Raw genomic sequence first — 18,622 nt, forward strand, 5'->3', positions numbered from 1 at the left:
GGACTCACAGGCAACCTGTGCACTCAGGGGTACCAGGAGATACGTGCAGTACACTGGAACAGTGGTATCGCCCAGAAGCTCCCTCTCTTTGGAGCAGCCACCTCTCTACCATCTTTTCCTGTTTCCCCAACCACCTACTTATAGTCACACATGGTGCTAGGGACACAGGGACTCATGTGCACAGTCTTGAGGAACTGTCTACCTACTTCAAAAAGGTTGACTTATCTTACACTAGATCTTAGAAAGAACATAAAACTAACGCCTCTAAAAATTCTAGCTCACCAAGCCAGGATAAACTCTAACGTTGAATTTAATATGAAAATACACATTCATTGCTTTTATAAAGGCTGTTTCCAAAAACCATTTCTTTTGAAAATTCAAAAGCCCCTGAAATTTTTATTTCAGGTTAAGTGAAATATAGGTGTAAGCACCCTAATCTTTTCATTTTAATAAACTCCAGGCATTTACTCTCTATCGATTACATGGATCACTTCAAGAAGCCAAACTATTTAAATACGATGAAAGCCAACATGGCACCAGAAAATAATTTTATCTCTCCCCCCCCCCCCCCAGATGTTTCTGATCTTCTGAGAAAGGACTTAACCGGGAGGAAAGGCTGTGGCTGATTATATATTAAGGGGTAAAATGGCCCTTCGTTGGCTCCTTTAATGTAGCCTCTCCTCTACTGCTCCTATTATTTTCTTAATTTTCTATTTTCAACCAAATATCTGTTTTGAGTAATCCTAAATGATTCCCCCCAAATGAAACTCTCACAACCACAATTCCAAGTCTCCAGTTTCTTTATTTTCTTTATTTATTTTCCAATCCATTTCTTTAAATAACACATACTGGAAAGGATAAGATTGAAGCAACAGAGCCAAGAGGCTGGTTTTAAGATTCCAGTATCTAAAATCAGTTATAATTACCCAAAATCAATTCAGCAATAAAAACAACAGTATGAATGTAAAGAGCCTTTAGAAAAAGGGACTAATCTATTTTTATCCTGACTTTGGCCAGATCTTTCTAGTTAGAGACAATTTGAGTTCCACCAGGGCACCAGGTAACCCTCCAGGTATGCCTATGGATAGAATCTCATTTCAAATTATTTCTCTGGCCATTCATCATCTTCACCGTAAGACAATAATTAGGCATAATTCTTTAATTGTTTTTACTGAACGTTCACACACTTATTTATTGTGTGCCTCCATAAGCTGAGTGTAGCAGCTGCAGTTTCCTGTCTCAACCTAGGGATATAGACTAACATTTTTAAAGCTGCTGCTCTGCAATGCACATCCCTCTAAAACCTTAATCACAATAAATTTAGTTAAATCCTTTAAAACCAGATTGCTCTAGCTTCACAGAACAAGTCTGGCTGCTCAGCTTCAATTCCCTGATGAGAAGGGAGAAGCTCCGCTCTATTATGAAACCAGTTTGCCTAATCAAATTCCTTTTCAAAGAAAGAGGTCAAGGAGAATAACTGCTGTGCCATTTTTTAATTCTTCCTTCCAAGAAATGACTGTGATTGACAGATGCTATTTCTTTGAATTCCAGTGGCCTACATAACATTTATCAAGGGCACACAAAGTAATTGTTCTACCAACTAAACATATATTTGGAAGCCAGAGATAATACACCATTCACTCTCTCAATAAAAAAGCTGGCCCAGCTGGTGTGGTTCAGTGATTGAGCGTCCACATATGAACCAGGAAGTCATGGTTGGATTCCCCATCAGGGCACATGCCCTGGTTGCAGGCTCGATCCCCATCTGTGTGGGTGTGCAGCTGATCAATGATTCTCTCTCATCATTTATGTTTCTATCTGTCTCCCTTTCTGAAATCAATAAAAATATTTTTTTAAAAAGAGCTGAATTAATGTTACTTTAACTACAAAATAACTGGTTAGATCCATACAAAGAGAATAATATGAACATTAATCTAAACAATCCTCTTTATTACTACCAAACACATTAAATGGGATAAAGCATGTTTAACAGTAAATGAATAACCACGTTGACTGAAATAAGTTCCTAAAAGTAAATTAACAGCCTTTAAAATTAACTTCTTAGTTTAGAACAAATGACAACTAAGTCTTATTCTCAATACCATATAAAAATTAATACTAAGCCAACTCTTTCCTGGTAGTATACTATGTTTCAATAGTTAGTTAAGACAATTACTATTTTTTTGTTTGTTTGTAATCCTCACCCGAGGATATTTTTCCCATGGATTTTTTTTACAGAGTAAAAGTGAGGTAGAGAGAAACTTCAATGTGAGAGAGACACATTGATTGGTTGCCTCCTGCAGGTGCCCTGACCTGGGCCTGGATCAAACCTGCAACCCAGGTACGTGACCTTGACCAGGAATCAAACCTGCAACTCTTAGGTGTGCTGACCAATGCTCTAACCACTTAGCAACACAGGCCAGGGCAAGAGACAATTATGATAAATACTTGAATGATTCAAGATGTTAAGTCCCTGGCCTATAAAAATTTAATTTGCTCTTGCTGTTTTTATTGTTTTTCTGTTTGAAAACGCTTTTTTTGTGTTGGGTTCCCTCAGATAGGTTTTTAAAAAAATATATTTTTTTATTGACTAAGAGAGAAAGGTACAGGGAGAAATAGAAACATCAATAGTGAGAGAGAATCACTGATTGATTGCCTCCTGCACCACATGTGCCCTTACCAGGAATCAAAAAGTGACCTCTGGGTTCATAGGTCGTGCTCAACCACTGAGCACACTGCCCAGGCCCTCAAATAGCTTTTAATTCTGTGGTTATAATCAATCTGTGGCTTCTACTATAACCTTTTCAAGGCTGTATCTAGACACTGATATTGATTGAAGGGGCATACATATATTTGTATATAAATTATATGTGCTGAAGAGTATTTTTTACCTCTCAGTCTTGGGAAATAAGCATATATTACTTATTATACTAAATTTAGCAGTTATTTCTTTATTTCTTGGTTTCCATTTTTTTATATACCTCTTTATTGTTGAAAGTATTACATATGTCTCCTTTTCCCCCCATTGATCCCCTCCAGCCCGCCCCCACCCCAGGCCTTCAGCACCCTATTGTCTGTGTCCATGAGTTATGCATATATGCATACAAGGTCTTTGGTTGATTACCTCCCACCCACCCACCCTCCCCCACCTTCTCTCTGAGATTCCGAAATCTGTTCCATGCTTCTATCTCTCTGGATCCGCTCCATTCATCAATTAATTTTGTTACTTAGATTCCACATATGAGTGTGATCATGTGATATTTGTCTTTCTCTGACTGACTTATTTCACTTAGCATGAAACTCTCCAGGTCCCTCCATGCTGTCTCAAAGGGTAAGAGATTGTTCTTTTTTACTGCTGCATAGTATTCCATGGTATAAATGTACTACAACTTCTTTATCCACTCATCTACTGATGGACACTTGGGCTGTTTCCATATCTTAGCTATTGTAAATTGTGCTGCTATGAACATAGGGGTGCATACATTCATTCTGACTGGTGTTTTGGGCTTCTTAGGATATATTTCTAGAAATGGGATCACTGGGTCAAATGGCAGCTCCATATTTAATTTTTTAAGGAACTCCATACTTTTTCCAAAATGGTTGCACCAGTCTACATTCCCACCAGCAGTGTACTAGGATTCCCTTTTTTCCACATCTTCGCCAGCACTTGTCATTTGTTGATTAGTTGATGATAGCCATTCTGACAGGTGTGAGGTGATACCTCATTGTCATTTTAATTTGCATCTCTTTGATGATCAGTGACTTTGAGCATTTTTTCATGTCTCTTGGCCATCTGTATGTCCTCTTTGGAGAAGTGTCTATTTAGGTCCTTTGTCCATTTTTAAATTGGATTGTTTATCTTCCTTCTGTTAAGTTGTATGAGTTCCTTACATATTTTGGATATTAATCCTTCATCAGATGTATTATTGCCAAAAATGTTCTCCCATACAGTGGGATCTCTTTTCACTTTGTTGATGGTTTCTTTTATGTTGATGTAGTCCCATTTGTTTATTTTCTTTCTAGTTTCCTTTGCCTTAGGAGATGTATCCGTAAACATACTGCTATGAGAGATGTCTGAGATTTTGCTGCCTATGGTTTCTTCTAGGATTTTAATGGTTTCACGACTTACATTTAAGTCTTTACCCATTTTGAGTTTATTCTTGTGTATGGTGTAAGTTGGTGGTCTAGTTTCATTTTTTTGCATGTATCTGTCCAATTTTTCCAACACCATTTATTCAAGAGACTCTCTTGACTCCATAGTACGCTCTTGCTTCCTTTGTCAAATAATTGAATGTAATGGCTTGGGTTGATTTCTGGATTCTCTGTTCTGTTCCATTGATCTATATGCCTTTTCTTTTGCCAGTACCAGGCTGTTTTGATTGTGGTGGCTTTGTAGTATAACCTGAAATCTGGTATTGTGATTCCTCCAACTTTGTTTTTCTTTCTCAAAATTGCTGCAGCTATTTGGGATCTTTTTTGATTCCATATAAATTTTTGGAGTATTTGTTCTAGCTCTATGAAATGTGCCATTGGTATTTTAATAGGGATTGCAGTGAATCTATAGATTGCCTTGGGTAGTATGGACATTTTAATGATATTGATTCTACCAGTCCATGCATACGTTTATATCTTGTTTATATCTTCTTCTATCTCTTTTTTCAACGTCCTGTAGTTTCCTGAGTACAGGTCTTTTGCCTCCTTGGTTAAATTTATTCCTAAGTATCTTAAATTTTTTGTGGCAATGGTAAATGGGCTTGTTTGTTTAGTTTCTCTTTCTGATAATTCATTATTGGTGTATTAAAAAGCCATCAATTTTTGCATACTAATTTTGTATTCTGCTACATTGCCAAATTCATTTATTAAATCTAGTCGTTTTTTGGTGGAATCTTTTCTTGGTTTCCTTTTTTAAAAATTTCTTTTCCTCAACTATTAAATCTGAGCTTCCCCTAACTAAAGTTTCAAAGATAAAACAAAAAACTACTAGATGTCTTTGCTATATCAGTTTGAAGTGGTTAAGCAATATGTTTTAAAAGTAATGTTTCTCAATCTACAAGTTGTAAAACTGTGTCCCAAATAACTTATTCCTAATAATACATAAATACCTTTTTATGAATATATTAAATTAGATTAAAAGTATTCCCTATTAATGTCACTTTCCTTCACAACAGTGGTCCCCCTTTATCTGTGGGGGATACATTCCAAGACTCCCAGTGGACTCCTGATACAGCAGATAGTACTGACCCTATTTATACTGTTTTTGCCTATACATACATACACTTCACAGCTTCTCTTTGGCATAGCTAAATTGCCAGTAATCTTGAGCTTTCAGGACACTATTAAGTTTAAAATAAGGGTCACTAGAACACAAGCAGTGTGATACTGTGACAGTCAAACTGATAAGCAAGATGTCTACTAAGTGACTAATGGAAGGGTAGCAGATAGCATCTATAGTGTGGATACACTGGAGAAAGGGATGATTTATGTCCCAGATGGGATGTAGTGGGACAGCTCGAGATTTCATCATGCTACTCAGCATGGCACACAATTTAAAACTTATAAATTGTTTTTTTTAATATTTCCATTTAATATTGTCCATGAGTAACTGAAACCATGGAAATCAAAACTGCGGATAAGGGGGGACTACTGTATTATTCAATTTTACTGTGTGGGAGGGATATATAGCGAGTCAGCAAGGAATTTTACACAATCAGCAGACTCTGCTATATATGCTACAGCCTCAGCTATGACAATTACTGATTATTATACTGGTTATGAGTTATTTTCTCTTTATCATGCATAAATTCATAATAATGAAGGAAGCAAGGAGTGATGATGAAAATAGGATAAATTCCTTTTCAAGGCTCATGAGAATGCTATGAACATGCTAGTAAACACAAAAAAACAAGTTATAATGACCTAACTAAAGAAAATGATGGCAAACAAATTATGTTACAAGCACTGTTTCCACTAAAAATTTTAACACTTGCAAATTCCATGAATTCTTGTTTTACAGTAACACTGAAGATAGGTCGACACTTAACCACTGAGCCATGCTGGCCGGGCTATTTCCTTAATTGTTGAAAATGGGTGATGGGGTACATGCTTGACATTTTCTATTATAAAAAAAATTAAAAGAAATAGTAAAGATCAAAATAATCTTTTGATCACTTTGAAAAAAGAATGTAAAGCATGTAGCCTATACAGCACAAGTACTAGTTATAATTATTATAAAGCTTAAGGATTAGATGACCTCACAGGTACTTTTCAAGTCTGAAAATCTAAAATTAAAATTCTATGACTAGATTATCTTTAAAGGTCATTTTTATTTCTAATATTCTTTGATTCTTCCCCAGGGATCTGGCTTAATTTTCTCCTCCCACTGGTTAACAAAACACTACAAAAACACTGAGTAACAACTACTTCTAAAAAGCACATGGACTGGGATTGACTCCCAGTTCAGTGCTTGGAGGTGTCAGCTATACCGCCCACTTTAATTCTGGAGTCTGAGTGTGATACTGCTTAATTACTATCCTAAACAACCAGTACTGATTAGACACATGGCAAATTTTGCTTTACCCAATGGTGATAACTCTTGTGTTTCTTCCCTCCCTCCCCCACCCCCCGCAACACACACACAAATAGTTTGAGAATAGTGGTCCAGAATCCTCTGGAGGTAAAGAGATACTTTCAGGGAGTGCTTGAGATCAAAGTATGTTCATGATAATACTCAGATGATATTTGCATTATTTTTACTCTCATCTCATAAGTGTAAGTGGAGTTTTCCAGGGATACATGATGTATGGCAATGTACCAAATGGAATGCAAAAGTAGATATGAAATCCAAGCTGTTTCTAATAAGGCCAGATATCAAAAGATCTGCAAAATTATAAAACAATATCTTTCTTCCCACTAAATGTTTTCTTGTTTTGGAAAAAAGTTACTTTTCATGAAAACATTACTTATATTTTCAAATAAAATATATTTGTTAATTTCTGTTTAAATAAAAGCAACACGTGTTCATTATTTTATCTTAAATAAATAAATTTAAATTGTTTTAATTCCTAATACAGTAAATATTGATAGATATAAACTCACATGCACCAAAGGTCTTTGAGATCCTCAAATTTTAAGAGTGTACAGGATCCTGAAACCAAAGTTTCAGAACTACTGTTCTAGAATACCCACAACTCTGTCTGATTATGTCTGCGATGATATCACCACACATTACCGTTACATTTTATGTTGTATAACCTCAGTTCTCTCATTTTTATTGTGCTCTGAAACTAGTTGGTTTCATATACCTAGAATTTAGTTGGGGGAGGGGGTGTCCTGCTTTAAAAAGAGAATTACTGTTCACAAATATAAAAATAACTTTCTAAAATATATTTTTATTGATTTCAGAGAGGGAGTGGGAGATAGAAGCATTAATGATGAGAGAGAATCACTCATCAGCTGCCTCCTGCACAGCCCCTGCTATGGATTGAATGTGTAACCCCGGGTATGTGCCCTGACAGGGAGTTGAACCGTGACTTCCTGGTTCATAGGTCAATGTTCAACCACTGAACACACCAACCTGGCTATAAAAATAATTTTAATCACATGGATTCTACAAGATCAGGAGGAGCATTTCCCTTTGTGGTTTTAAAAAATATATTTATCGTTGAAAGTATTACAGATGTCCCTCTTTTTTCCCCATTGACCCCTTCTAGCTCATACCTGTCCAGAGCATTTCCCCTTTGGAGAGAGGTTGGAAGTAAGTTCAAGGACCTGAGTTCTTTCTTTTGTGAGCTTTTTGCCTTTTTATTAAGACTTGCCAATACTGGAAGTTAGAGTCCTCAATCCCAGTTCCCTGACACCATGGGAAGACTTTGGCAGCAATCCTTCCTGGTCAGGGTAGGAAAGCTGGTCATCTCAGGACACAGAGCTGTTCATTTCCTCCATAGGAATCTCTGCACTGATCTGTGCCCGATTTTTCTAACACAAACTTGAACTTTAATTCAGTTAAACAAACTTGGGTGAGCTCTTAAAGGAATGACTCAAGGAGGCCACAGATGGGACAGAAGTAAAAGAATGCAGCCCTAAACATAGCTGACACTAGCTATAAACACATATACATCAGGGAGGCACAGATGGGAGAGAAAAGAAAAGAATATAGCCCTAAATAGCTGATGCTAGGAGTAAACACATACTTACAAACATACATATAAATGCAAACACATACAGTTGGTTGTCCTATCCTAACTCCTGAGCAGCACTGGATCCTTCTGTATCATGTCTTCTAATCCTTTATACTCCAAGGCATTTTAACTGAATTTCACATTTATTATGTACTTTTCTGCTTGGGGAAAAAAATCTTTAAAATAATTTTCATTCCTGCTCCTTTTCAATTAATCAACAATTGCATATTGAACATAGGAAAGAGAAGCAAGAATGACAAGCTAGAATCCTCCAGAGGATCCTTCTCCTCAGAAAGGTGAGAATCACATTGCCTCAGGATGGCTTCCCAGACACCTATTCCAAGCCTGTTTAACCCACCTAGAGGTTGAATTTTTCTATTCTTCACTAATGTCAGATGACCCTGCTTCCTGTCTGAGAACACTAACAAACTCTTTCATCTTAACTTCAGAATCACTCTCTACTAAAAAATCAATACCTATTTTGTATCTTTTTTTTCCTTTATTACTTCCATCAACACAATCCATGTCCTTATCACTTCCCTTATTCAGCTAGAACACAGTTTTCCTGCCCCAGGAAATCTTACAAATAAATTATTTATAATAAAATACTACTTAAGTTAAATAATTCATTAACTAGGCTTCTTTTTTTTTAATGGCTCCATTGTAAAAGCATTTAAATATATTAAAATGGTTTTAATATTTGGACCTTCGTTTTGTTTTTTAAAGCCTCAGGATATTAAATGTTTCTTTATTCTATTCCTGGGAGGTTTCTTTCCTGATGTCACAAGATCAAATCAAACCGGATTAGGAGACTGGTTATAAAGTAAAAAATGACCACCTGATGCTATTTGGAAGCTATTATGAAACAAGATAGTGATATAGAGCTCAGGTCTCAGGGCATGTAGTACAAGAAGTACTGTTCTATTCATACAATCACAGAACATAATAAACCTCTTTGTTTTAAAGATAACCACTGAACTCTGCTAGAACAAAGCAAAAGGAATTACCTAAAAAAACAACCAAAACATAAAACTTCAGTCTCTCAAAATGTTTAAGAAGGTGAAGTTTATTTTAAGTCTAGAAAATTCGAAAAACTACCTTTGGAAAATATACCTGTTTGGTTTATGTATTTATCATGAAACATTCTAAGCACATAAAAAAATATGGAAAATAGGGACTTTCACTTCCAGCCAATATGGAGTAGCAGGTATAGGACTTACCTTCCTATCTGAAACAAACAAGTGAAAAAAACAGACAAAATATATGAAACAATGGTTTTGAGGACCCTGCTCAACAGGCAATCAATAAAGGACAGAGATCCCTGAGAGACAGGAAATGAGGTAAGTGCTATGAATGCCTCAGCCTACTGCCTCGAGACCATTTCCAGGGCACAGTTCAGGGAGGAGGAAAACAGGTAGATCCCAGCAGTTCAGGGAGGAGGAAAACAAGTAGAGCCCAACTAAGGAGCCCTCCTTAGTCAAGGAGATGGAGCTGAGAGTCAAGGGAGACCAAGACAGAGTTTACAGGACAGAGTGCTGGAGAAGAAAGGGTTATACAGATAGAAGACTCGAGATGTGTGACAGGCAACCCTCAAGTATTCATCAAAATACTGATCAGTGACTGCATGTAAGGAACCATTCAAAGGGTTAGAAAGAACACTAAATGGCACTCAAAGAGAACAGGAATAAAGTCCATTCTTATCAACCAGAATGGAAATCCCCATAATTTACAGAGTACAGGGTAGTGTATTCACAAAGGTCCTGGGGAATAATTACCATAGATGGAAAACCTCTCTGGCCCCACATAACAAATCTTAAAAGCAAGACCAGAAAGGGTCAAATTATTTTATAGCTAACTTAACTATAATGGAGGAGGAGGAGGAGGAGAAGGAGCAGCAGCAGAAGGAGGAAGAGGAGGAGGGGGAGGAGGAAAAGATCTACTACACAACAAGGTAAAATTCACAATGTCTGGAATTTACAAAACAAATAAAGAAGCAGAAAAAAGATGACACATAAAGAGTAATAAAATTAATCAGTTGAAACACAGAATTGACACATATGTTAGAATTAGCAGACAAGGGCATTAAATAGTTACATCTGTATTCTATATTCAAAAAACTAAGTAGAAACAAGGGAGATATAAACAAAGGCCTAAATCAAAGTTTTAGAAATAAAAAGTATCCAATGTCAGAGATGAAAAATACACTGAATAGAATGAACAACAGATTAGACAAAGCAAAATAAGAGATGAGCAAACTTGAAGACACAACAAAAGAAACTATCCAAAATGAACCAAAGAAAAAAGGGGGAAAAAGACCAGGCCAAGGGACACCACCCATGCATTAATTTGTGCATTGGGCCTCTAGTTAAGTATAAAATGTTTACCAACTTTATCCTACTAACTTTATAACAGTTTCAGATACTGAGATCTAATTGGTTTCTTGTGTCTAAACATTATGAACATAACTCAATCTTCTATTTAACACTCCTCAGTGCTTTTTACTTGGGGCTTCACTTTGCAAGGAAGATCATTGCGTCCAACTTCAACCATTTGTTCTTCCCAAGGTTTGATTTCATTATAATAACAAATTTTATCATCTTTGACAAGTTGAATATATACTTTATTTCTGAGAACTAGGGATATTTTTCCAGTTTTCATTTACAGTCTTCAGCTTTAACTGTGATAAGCCTTTTCAGTTTTTCAAGAGTGTTAACTCTTTATTATTGTTTTCTTTTCTTTTTTAAAAAAAAATATTTTTATTGATTTCAGAGGAAGGGAAAGGGGGAGAGAGAGAAACATCAATGATGAGCGAGAATCATTGGTTGGCTGCCTCCTGCATGCCCCACACTGCGGATCGAGCTCACAACCTGGGCATGTGCCCTGACTGGAATCATACCCAGGGCCCTTCAGTCCAAAGGCCGATGCTCTGTCCACTGAGGCGAACCGGCTAGGGCATCGCTTTCTTTTTAAACATTTTTGCGTAATTTTTTTTTTTTTTTCAGATATACCCTCAGACTTGGAGTTAGTTGTTCTTGAATTCTATTTCTCTCTTTGTTTGCCTGCCAGTCTGCCCTGTAAGCATCTTCATATATTTTTCTCTCTGAATCAGGAAGTTCCCTCCATAGATCCATGACTTTTAAAAATTAGTTCTGAATTTCTCACATCTGGGTTCTGAGATTTAAATATGGGTAGCTGTTCTTTAGAAAATCGAATGTATGAAGTCATAGGCTTTTTTGGATAACTACTCAAGGTGGATGAAAATCATCTTGGTATATTCACAAAACTGAGGGGAGGGCACAGACTTAGATTTTCATCTGGTGTTTCCCTTCTGGCCAAAGGATTTAACATTTCTGCTAGTGTAGGCCTGCTGGTAATGAATTCTATTGTGTATCTGAAAATGTCTTTATTTCACCTTTGTTTTTGAAAGATACTTTTTGCTGAGTATAGAATTCTAGGTTGACAGTTTTATTTTTTCTATGACTTTAAAACTGTTACCTTGTTTATACTGTTTCTGATAAGAAATCTGTTGTCACCTTTGTCTTTGCTCCTGGATACATAATGTGTCTTTTATTATTTTCTGGCTGCTTTTAAGATTGTCTTATAATTAATAATTTGAACAATTTGATTATTATGTTATTATGTAATTGTTCTTGTGTTCTTGTTGTTGGGGTTCATTGAGCATCTTGGACCTATATGTTTATTGTTTTTATCAAATTTGGAAAATCTGACCATTATTTTTTTAAAATAATTTTCTGGCCCTCTTGGCCGGCCGCAGGAGGTTGGCTGTGGGAGCACACTGACCACCAGGAGGCAGCTCCTCCACTGAGCATCTGCCCCCTGGAAGTTAGTGCACATCATAGTGACCAGTTGACCGATCGTTCAGTCATAACAGTCACTTAGGCTTTTATATATACAGATTCCTTTTTCTTTAGCCCATGGACTCTGCCAGTTCAATATGTTTTGTTTGGTATCTTGTTTTGAAAAACTCAAACATCTAAAAATTCATGTGAAATTTATTTTGTATTTTAAAACTGATGATCAATGCCCTGACTGGTTTGGCTCAGTGGAGAGAGCGTCCGCCTGCTGACTGAAGGGTCCCAGGTTCGATTCCGGTCAAGGGCATGTACATTGGTTGTGGGCACATCCCTAGTAGGGGGTGAGCAGGAGGCAGCTGATTGATGTTTCTCTATCATCGATGTTTCTAACTCTCTGTCCCTCTCCCTTCCTCCCTGTAAAAAATCAATAAAATATGTTTTTAAAAAACCCTGATGATCAAAATAATCCATTAAATGTATTAGTAATCATTTTACCTTTGATAAAGGTGAACCAGACTGTGAAGGTTTTTTATAATACTTGATGATTGTAGAAAGAGTATTCTTGTTTTCTTATATTATGGAGGCAGGGGTTTCCTATTCGGAAGTGTCCCAAATTGTAGACCCATATGTTCTATAATTAATTGTGCATTTTTAAAAGAGCACCCAGACCTTGGCCAGTGTGGCTCAGTTGGTTGAGCATCATCTCATGCACCAAAAGGTCTTCGGTTTGGTTCCCAGTCATGCACATACTCAGGTTGTGGGTTCAATCATTGGGGTGCGTACGGGATCATCTTGGACCTATGTGTTTATTGTTTTCCTCTCTCTCTCTCCCATCCTCTCTCTCAAAATCAAAAACATTTAAAAAGGTTTTTAAATAAAGAGCACTCAGAACTCATTTAGGTAAATTCCAATTCCTAAGTGGTTGTACAGGCAAGGGCTTTCGGGTTTCAGTTGCAACTTTGTACAAGAGATGGAGAGATTTATAAACCTCTTCCTCACTGACTTTTTTCCTAAAGTAAAAACTAAGAAATTATACCCTGGCGTCATCCTGTACACTGAAAGGTTGCAGGTTCGATTCCCAGTCAGGGCACATACCTAGATTGTGGTTTCAATCCCTGGTCGGTGTACATACAGAAAGGCAACCAAGTGACTCTCTTTTTTCTCTCTCTTTCTCTCTCTCTCCCCCCCCCCCTTTCTCTCATCCTCTTCCCCTCTCTTTAAAATAAATAAGCATATCCTCAGGTGAGGATTAAAAAAACTCGAAGAAATTATGTATCAAATCTATGTGGTTTTATATTGCATTGAATAAAATTTTTGTGTTTCCTAATTATACGTTTAAGGTGAAACATTTATTTTACAGCTTGTTTCTGTCTATTTTTTTTTCAAATAGAAACTTGTATTTTGAATTATTTCTTCTCATATGAGTATATTTATCCACAACGTAGAGAATCTGTCTGGTAAGTTTTAAAACAAGAGATCCAAAAACAAAAGTCTCCAAAGTCTCTAAACTTGGAACCTGTAATTTTAAAGTATTTTATATAATATAAAAAACCAAATCCAGCCCAGACTGCTTTTCATGGCCTATTAGCTAAGAATTATATATACAATTTTAAATGATTATTAAAAAAAGAATATTTTAAGACACATGAAAATTAATATGAAGTTCAATGTCCATAAATAAAGGCTTATTAAAATACAGCCATACTCATTCATTTATCTACTATTTTTGGCTGCTTTTGTACAATAATGACAGAGTTGAGTAGTTGCTTCACAGACTATATAGTCTGCAAAGCCTAAAGTATTTGCTTTCTGACCCTTTACAGAAAAAAGTTTGCCAACCCATGGTCTACAGTATAATGTAATGTGACAAGTGTCCCAATGTATCAATATGTTGGGATAGGTTTTTTAACTGGTTCAGAGGTTCTTGTTTTAGAATCTTTGTTATTATTGCCTTAAGAGAAAAAAGGTCAAACCACAAAAGAATAATAATCTTTCAAATTACGTTGTAGTGTAACAAAAGAGTTCCATCTAGTGAGGAACACCTAGATATTTAACAAAAAGGAATAAAAGCATATGTCTATACACACTTGTACAAAAATGTTCATAGCAGCATTATTTATAATAGCCCCAAACAGTAATATCCCAAATGTCTGTGAACCGGTGAAAGACAAAGTGTGGTCTACCCACACAATGGACTATTACTAAACAACAGAAGGAATAAAACGTTGACCACTCAACATGAATCTCAAAATAATGATGCCAAGTGAAAGAAGCCTAACACTTCTCCCCCCAAAAAAGAGTATATACTGCATAATTCCATTTAAAATTCTAGAAAATGTAAACCCATCTATTATAACATAAAACAGATTGGTGATTGCCAAGGAATGAGGTTAGGTGGTGGAAAGGGGCAGAAGACTTCAGAGGTGATGGACATGTTATCTTAACTGTGATGACAGTTTCACAGTTATATAACTATGTCAAAACTTTTCAAATTGTACATTTTAAATATGTGCAATTTATCGTATGTCAATTATACCATTATAAAACTTTAAAAAATCCCATCTGTGCTCTTTTATATTGGGTAGATTTTCACTTACTAATTCAATATAATAATTATAGATCTAGTCAAGTTGTCATTCCTTTTTGAGTCAGTTTTGGTAGGTTAGCTTTATTTCTAATTTTTATTATTATTTCTTCTTTAACCTATGAGTTACTTAGAAGTGTGCTTTTAAATTTCTAAATATATAAAGTTATTTTTATCTTCTTTTGGTTTAATGTCAATCTTAACTGAATTAAAGAAGAGAACAGCCTGGCCGGTATGGCTCAGTGGTTGAGCATTGACCCATGAACTAAGAGGTGGCCAGTTCGATTCCAATCAGGATGCATGCCTGGGTTGGGGGCTCAATTCCTGGCAGGCGGTGTGCAGGAGGCAGCCAATTGATATTGATGTTTCTCTCTCATCAATGTTTCTCTATCTTGCTCCTTTCTCCCTTCCTCTCTCTAAAAATCAATAAAAACATGTTTTTAAAAAAAGAAGAGAATGGCCCTAGCTAGTTTTGCTCAGTGGATAGAGCAGACCGACAGGTCCTGGGTTCAAGTCCAGTCAAGGGCATATACCTGGGTTGAAGGATCCTCTCCAGGCTGGGCCCTGGTCAGGGTGCGTGCAGGAGGCAACCAATTGATGTGTTTCTCTCACATTGATGTTTCTGTCTTTCCCTCTCTCTTCCACTCTCTCTACTAATCAGTGGAAAAATATCTTCAGGTGAGGATTAAAAATAATAATTTAAAAAAAAGAAGAGAACATAGTCTGCATAATACCCATTCATTGGTTTTGTTAAGACTTGCTTTATATTTATAAATTCAGTATGTGTTCAGTTTTTTTTAAACTGCTTAAAAAGGAAGTATATTTTCATCCATTAGGTGCAGGGTTCTGCACAGGCTAACCAAATCAAATTTGTTGGTCATTTTGTTCAAATCTTCTCAAATTTTTTATCTGTTTGACCATCACTTATTGAGAAATATATGTTAAAATTTCCTGCTTTTGCAGATTTATCAATTTTCCCCTATAACTGTATCTATGATCTTTCTCTCTGTATTCTATATTTATATACAGGGGTGGGCAAAAGTAGGTTTACTGTGCCACTGTGACATTCTTTTGAGATTATAAAGTTATTGTAATCATCATAACCTGCATGTCTTTTTCCATATAAACAACTGTAAATCTACATTTGCCACTGATGTATTTTGAGGCCATACTATTGAATGCATACTGATTTGGAATTATTATAGCATCTTTATTGATTAAATTACCACCACCACCACCACCCTGCCCCCCATTACCCTGGCCAGCATGACTCAGCAGTTAGAGCATTGGCCTGCGCAGCAGAGGGTCAGCAGTTCAATTCCTGGTCAAGGGCACATACCTGGGTTGCAGGTTCGGTACCCATTTCCAGTGGGGGCAAATATGGGAGGCAACCAACCGATGTTTCTCTCCCCCCCTCCCCTCCCCCTTCCACTCTCGCTGGAAAAAAAAAAATCAATGGAAAAAATATTCTCACTCCTCCAGTGAAGATTAAAAAAAATTACCCCAAAAGTTAGTGGCAAACAATGATCATTTTATTATTGTCATGATTCTTTGGGCCAGAAATTTTAGCAGGGCAGAGCAGAGACATTGTGTCTCTGATCCACAATGCCTGGGACCACAAGTGTGATGATGACTGGAATAGATGAAGATGACTAGGATGTCTCAACAGGAGCTATGTGTCTGAGACCTCAGTTCTTCTCCAGGTGGTGTTTGCTAGAGCTGGACTGTCCAACATGGTTCCTTCACTCACATAACTGACAGTTGATGCTGGCTGTTTGCTGGTAGCTCATTGGGGCTATCAACCAGTGCCTACATGGGTCCTCTCCAACTGGCTTGGACTTCTCATAGCATGGTGGCTGGGTTCTGAGAGTGAATATTCCAAAAGAGAGAATTCCAAGAGGCACAGGCAGAAGCTGCAAGGCTTCTTATGACCAAGCCTCAGAAGTCCCAGAAAGTCACTCAATTGGTCAAGCAGGTCACTAAAGCCAGCCCAGATTCAAAGGGAGGAGAAAAAAAGATTCCACCTCTGAATGGCCACTTTGGAGACAAGTTACCACATACCACCCCTCTGGTCCCAACAAGTTCCTCCCACATGCAAAATACACTCACCCTCTCCTAAGACCTTCAAAAGTCTCATCTCATTATGGCATCAGCTTGATGTCCAGAATCTTGATATCTAATTCAGGTCCAAGTGTGATTGAGGTTCCTTAGATGCAGTTCATCAGGTACTGCTACTGGAGTACAGTTCCTTTTGATCTGAATAAAGAGACAAATTATCTGCTCCCACACACCCAACATACAAATGTATAATAGTGAGAATGACTCAGGATAACTACAATAGACACTCATTCAAAATATGAGGAAAAGGAGGCAGGAACAGGAGACACAAAGCAGTTATTGGTCCGCAGAAATTCTGAAATTTAATCAGACACATGTCAACAGTTCCTTGTTTATAACTGAGTCCTACTCTGCGAGTGATTTCCCAAAACTCTTAGCTCTACCCTCTAAGTCAGGGGTGGGCAAACTTTTTGACTCGAGGGCCACAATGGGTTCTTAAACTGGACCGGAGGGCCGGAACAAAAGCATGGATGGAGTGTTTGTGTGAACTAATATAAATTCAAAGTAAACATCATTACATAAAAGGGTACGGTCTTTTTTTTTTTTTAGTTTTATTCATTTCAAATGGGCCGGATCCGGCCCGCGGGCAGTAGTTTGCCCACGGCTGCTCTAAGTTATCACTCCTTTTACATAAGAGATGGTTAACATCTGCAATGGAGTAGTCTTCTCAGTCTGCTTCCTGCCTGTAGATGATAAAAAGCCCAAAGGTCTATTTCCATTTTTTTACTGTTTCTGTTCCTTGTAATCCAAGCTAAAGCTGCCTCTGTTAGTACAATTTATTAAAAATCTTCTAGATTTCCTGAGTCTAATAGAGGGTTTATTTCAGTAGAGAGAGCCACGCCCAACTTCTCTATCTTAAGATCTGTGTGAGGCTACTCTAAGAAAACATCCTTAAGATCCTTAGAAGTCCTATTGTGTAATAATAAGGGTCTAAGAAGTGTTCCCTTAAGATCTTTGGAATCTTCTTATGTATCTGAAGGGTTCTATGAAACACTGCCATAAATCTTTCTTAACAAAGGAATTTACAGTTGCACCCTGGATATATTTACTTTGAGGCCAAGCTATTATATTATTTATTTATTAATTCTACTCTATTATAACCCTCTGAAGAATCTACTATACTTTATTCAGCTTTGGATGCACCTCCTTCTAGCTCAGTATCATTATTAAATTAGACACTCAACTACATGAGTGATTTATCAAGATTGGGTTAACCTGATAAAATTATGTCCATTATGTTACCTAGAGTTCTGTGAGATGACCCTTTACTTCAGGCTGTTCCAAGGTTGATTCTTTGGCATTTCCTTTGATTCTGTGAATTACCCCTATTATCCTTATACTAACCCCCACCCCCACCTTACCCCACCCATTTCCTTTTTTTCTTAAATCAATTTGCAACCAAAGAAACCTAACTGATAAAAGCTGGAATAATTTGTAATTGTTTAGTAGATATTTGCTTATTGAGCAAAATATGAATAAATGCTCTGAAGCCAGTTAAATGTGCAATGAGAAGAAAAGGATACAGAAACAAAGAATACATTGAAACAGAAAGATATTGATTATACCTACAGTAGGTTGCTGTACCAATATAATTATCCTCATTTTGGACAACTTTCCCTATTGCTCTGGCTAAAGGCTTTGAAATCATCCTTAACTTCTCTCTTTCTTTGAAACATCAATTAAATTTATTAGCATATCCTGTTTGCTGTACTTTCAAAATATATGCAGACTCTAAACACTCTATCTTCACTGCTATCATCTGGTCCAAACTATTGTCATCTTTCATTCAGTTATTGCAATAACCTTTTAACCAGTCTCCTGGCTACCACCCCTGACTTTCTTCACTTTACTCTCAACCTTTAGGCCAGAATGATCTTGTTAAAATTTAGGTCAGCCCTAGCCAGTGTAGCTCAGTTGGTTGGGGCATC

General features: G+C 36.8%; 1 protein-coding gene and 1 pseudogene across 1 annotated transcript in view; both read right to left on the reverse strand.

Annotated features, from left to right (window-relative positions):
- Positions 1-18,622, reverse strand: part of AHCYL2 (adenosylhomocysteinase like 2) — a 168,399-nt gene that overhangs the window by 106,762 nt on the left and 43,015 nt on the right.
- Positions 5,279-11,525, reverse strand: LOC111825918 (annotated as a pseudogene).

This window comes from Myotis lucifugus, unplaced genomic scaffold (genome assembly GCF_000147115.1).
Source record: "Myotis lucifugus unplaced genomic scaffold, Myoluc2.0 scaffold_46, whole genome shotgun sequence".
NCBI classification, from domain to species: Eukaryota; Metazoa; Chordata; class Mammalia; order Chiroptera; family Vespertilionidae; genus Myotis; species Myotis lucifugus.